The sequence below is a fragment of the Nelumbo lutea genome, chromosome 8 (genome assembly GCF_056320005.1).
Source record: "Nelumbo lutea isolate HS-2025 chromosome 8, American lotus-T2T, whole genome shotgun sequence".
Taxonomy (NCBI): Eukaryota; Viridiplantae; Streptophyta; class Magnoliopsida; order Proteales; family Nelumbonaceae; genus Nelumbo; species Nelumbo lutea.
Genome location: NC_142691.1, coordinates 45485923 through 45491291, shown reverse-complemented (window position 1 = coordinate 45491291; position 5369 = coordinate 45485923).

Below are 5369 nucleotides of genomic sequence, written 5' to 3'. Positions count from 1 at the left end.
CCCATGGTGATGGATTCAGGGGTTCATTGTATTCAGTAGTGAATTCGGACAGGCCTTGTAACAAAGGCTAGACTGAACCCATGTGGCTGGTATGTATATCAATGATAGGGTCCCACACATACAAAGAGAGCCAAGTTGGGTTAATTAGATTAATTAAATAGGGGTGGATCTGGGATTTGGATCAACAGATAAGATAAGGGGTTATCCTTATCCACTTAAAGAGTCCAGATCCAAATAAAGATTTGGATCAAAAGAACTCCTAATTTGATTAGGAAGGTTGATCTTTATTTGTAGATAAGATAAAGAATTATCCTTATCACTTAAAGAGTCCAGATCCAAATAAAATATTTGGATTTGGAAACTCCTAATGGGATTAGGAGATTGTCTCTTTAACGCTATGAATAAGAGAGCAGGGCGGTCCTCCAAAGACACATTCGCTGAATACAGAGAGAAGACAACACAATTTGACTGCTCTTGCCGCCCCACCCTATTTGATCAAGATTTGATCTTGATATTGTTTCTTGTCAGAAGAAACAATTTAGAAGCTGTGCTCACTATCCCATTCAATTCTTGCTGAAGAATCACAAGTTCTTGGTGAAGAACTACCTGCTAATCCCGCCTCATCCTAAGCTGTGTCATCTTCAGTGGAGGGAGGATTTGGTACACTCTTTGGGCGTGAACACCTACGTTGGGAGGAACATTCTTGCATGGATTCCATATCAGGTACATCCCTCCCTTAATCTGGTTTCAGATTTGGTCCGATTTGGTTATAAGAATGAACCTTGAAAATGCAGTTTTCTAAATTGGGAATAAGATTCCTAGATGGGAGTAAAGAAATTTTTGAAATTTCACCCAACCTTCCTACAAGATTCGGCCATCCATATGATGGATCTCCCATCCCTTCAATAACGTGGATAGTTTGAGAAAGAAATTGATGAATATGGGTTCCGCTTATATGCCTGAAGTTTGGGTAGATGTGGAAAATAATAGTTCAAAACATTCACCCTCCTAAATCTCTATACAAGTGTCCATATAGAGTTTTGGATGAGTTAAAAAAGTAGTATTTTTTTTGGTAAATAAAAAGTAGTACATATCATAAAATATGCATGGATATATTGTGGTTGCTTGGTCGAGCCAAAATAATATAATATACTACAGGTAACTGTAATTTTCTAACAATCATAAAACCTTCTCCTATGGTTTCATTTTCACAAAAACCTCCATTGGTAGTATTGAAAAAACCTGCAATTACCTCCTTTTTTTATTGTCATGGATAAAAAATGTTGATCCAATGCATTAGTTTTTCAAAAATAACAATTTTACCCTTATATCTATCAATTTACATAAAAATTACTAAAATACCCCAAAAGATTTTCTCACTCTATAAAAATGTTAGGTCTAGTGAAGTCAAAAGGGTAAATTTGGCATTTTAAATTATATTGAAAGATACCTTATAAGTTGTAAGGGTAATTTCATAACTTTTAAGTCTTAATTATTGGAACAAATATGGAAGGGAAGTAACTATAGGTTTTTGATAAATTATAGGGGAGGTTGTTTTGAAAGTGAAACCTCAAGGGAGGTTTTTATGGTTGTCATAAACTTTATGGAGATTTTTATATTTTACTGTTGAAGATTTATATCCAAAATATACAATTATTGAAAATAAATTTATAAAAGATACAATAAATAACTAATAAAAATATAATAATATAATAATTAAAAATACCATAAATATTAAAAATATATTAAATTAATCAATAAATAGCATAATGTCCAAAAATAGTTTAATTTATAATAAATATTAATCAATAATTTATAACAAAAATATATAATTACTAAAAATAACTTATAACAGAAAACAATAAATCCAATAAGTACAATAAATTAAATTTCAAAAATTAAACAACAATAGTTTACTCTTCAATAATTACTAAAAATTTATTGTTAAGTAACAAAACAAAAATAGGTTTATACATAACTATTGAAAATATATTTATCACAAAAATACAATAAATATTAATTTTAGTATATATAAATATATAATATATATAGATAAAGATTGTAAAACTATTATTAAAAATTATTATCGTTTTGAAATTTGTTTTCTAGAATTATTAATTGATATAAGTGAAATAACATTTTTGTTATCAGTACATTAATAATTGAAATATTATTCTATTTTTATATATATTAAAATAATATTTTTTTGAAAATTATCACACATTTTTGTTACTCAGAAGCTTCAACACCTCTAAATTATTTAATCTATTTTTCATTATTTCAATAATGTGGTAATGGAGTCGCCACTTAAATTTTTGGGAATTGGGAATTTAGGAAAACCCAGGGTTTTGCAAGAAAAACAATTTGTTTTCTTGGTGACTAGTAACTCAATGGAGATTATATTCTTAGGGTCCAGGGACCAAGGTATGGTGCGAGAAGGTGTTAGACACCCCACAGACGCCTAGTTAAACTAGCATTACTTCACCAATAGTCCAAGGAATATTTATTAATACTTGAGCTCAAAAAACAAATAAAACTTCCACATACTAACTTAATAAGAGAGGAACATAATCATTCAATTGAGCAACCAAGCAAAGGAACATTAATTACAAGAGAAAGGATCAGCATTGAATAAAGAGAAAATGATTAAGCAATAAAAATTGTGAATTTCTAATAAATCAAATAAGCTGAAAACAAATGAATTAAACTATAACATCAATTAATTGCTAAAGAAATCAAGATTATGCTAATAGAAATCTAAATATCAAACTATGTGAATAAGAGCATAATACATAAAATTATTATTTTTTTAAATGAAATAGATTTTTAAACTGGTGAACCTGTGCATGCTATCCTCTATTATGCTATATGCTTGTTGTTGGTGCAAGAGGGGAGCGAACTACTAATTTGTTTTAGCAATGCATGGGGCTACCTGGCGTGACAGAGGCTAATTGAGCCAATTATAGGAAGGAGAGAGTGTCACTCAAGCTGTAACTAGACCTGTTCATGGGCTGGGCCGGGCTTTCACTCTTAATTAACAATTTTTTTTAAGGCCCGAGACCAAGCCCAAGTTGACCATCTGGCCTACAACTTGGGCCCGAGCCAGTCCCTCATAGAAAGCCAGAAGCCCGGGCCTAGGCCTGAGCCCGAAGTCTAAAGTTTATGCTGCTGCTATTGCTGAAGTGGCTGAACAGAGAGAGAGAGAGAGAGAGAGAGAGAGAGAGAGAGAGAAATTATAAAGAAAAAAAATAAAAATTGTATATATTAAATTATTAATATATATTATAATAAATATTATATTTATATTATATAAATTAGTCAAGCTGGACTTTTTTGACAAATCTCGAGCCCGGCCCGAAACATAGTCGAACTTGGTGTTTTGGGCCCGATGTTAGGCCCACGAGCCTAACTACATGTCCAAGCCCGGCCGGAACGTAGGGAGACCAATGGTTACGGTTTAGAATATTTTTGGAGGGAGATTAGATGTGAGAAAGGGCTAGCATGATAGCCTTATGAGAGATCTTCCCAATCAATCAAATGACCCTGATCAAACAATTGAAACCAGTTTTGGCTTTAGGTGTTGGATTTCCTACTTAATGTATAACAATTAGAATCTAAATGACCCTAATCTAACAACCAAAATCAGTTTCGGGTCTTAAGATGAAGGGGTAAATTGTCTCGGATTTGGGTGATCTTGGTTTCTTTGGACATGGAATTTTGGGCTCTACGTGCTTATGGTGTTCAATTTTGACTTAATGTGATATACATTTAGGATCAAAACGACCCAAATTAAACGATCGAAATCAGTTCGGACTTTGGGTCTTAAGATGAAAAGGTAATTGGTGTTAGATTTGGCTGATCTTGATGCCGTCAGATTTGGAATTTTAGGCTTTATGTACCTATGGTGTTGGATCCTAGAGGTCCTAAATTTTGTAAAATTCCAAAAATGCCCCTAGGACAACTGAGAAGCTAGATGAAGCATACTTGAATCTCGAAGTACTATAGAAAGATTAAATGACACAAAAATGGGGTGTATACTGATTGCGCCTCTTTGTTGGAGGGTGATAATCCGAACAACAAAACTTAAGGAGACAACTCATTTTTGCATAGAAATGTGTTAGAATAGCTTTCCCACTTCAAAAAAATGCTACTTGAAAAACCTTTTCATGACAAAAGTGTTGGTTGATTGAAAGAAGATGATTGTTCTTTATTGAAAGTGATTCCCCTAGAACCTCCTCCTATGGTATGCCTTCATAACAGTCCAACAACCGTTTGATTGATGATAGAAGGATTGCCTTACACGAACCAATCCCCGGATCTTCTCAAAGGGGTTTTGAAACGAAATCTCTCTCATACAATGTTTGTGTAGTTGTCTAGGACTATAGTCATCCTTACAATGGAGGAATTGCGAAATCTCTCAGTGGCCAATTCATTGATATTTTTTTGGGATGCATGATTTGATAAATAGATGATGAAAAAGGAAATATGATTTTTGTCAATGAAAAAATCCTTTTTATAGAAAACTTAAAAAATTCATTCCAATATATTCCTCGTTAAAAATAACTCAAAGATGTTTAGTATGTTTCTACACCTGAACCATGGATGTCTAACATGGGCAAGTCAATATGCATGGCTCTTTGAGCATTTGGTTTTGATGTCCAACATATGCTTTGATGTTGGGAATTGGATTAGCCACCTAATATGAGGATTAAGGGCATATGGGACATAGAGCTCCCATAATGGATGCAATGCAATGATGACACAAAGTTGAATTGTGCAATTGTAATGAAGAGATGTTGGAGTTGATAACAACATACCTGGCTTACCTTTGTCAACGCTTGTTCATTAGTGTTGATGCTTGTAGCTGGTATCCCTTGATGAGATAGCAGAGGGAAGGCATGGGATACTTGAAAGGAATGATTTTTTTTCTTTAACTATGTATGCATAACATGTTGAAAACACAATTTCTTTTATTTTGAAAGGGAAAAAGAGCTTTGGTGATTTTATGGTCTCACATTTGTCTAAGTGGATGAGTTCTTCTCTTTTCCTTTTTCCAAAATGGAGGCCCTAGACTAATCATTAGTGGCCATCACTAAAGCTTTTATTTCAAAACTTTTTGAATTCAAAATATTTTTGGGGTTTTGAAAATTCTTTTGAAAGCCATTAGTTAGACCTAGAAAAACATAGTTCATGCTACTAATTTTTATCGAATTTGGTCCATCTGAAGTGTATAGATATGCTTCAGTTGAGACATCAAGATTGGGACACTGTGGAATTCTCTTCTACCGGTCTGTTTAGGCATTTCCCTAAGACTTAGTAAAAAATGTGGATGATTGATCTTTGGTGCTATTTTACCATTCTTCCAACAT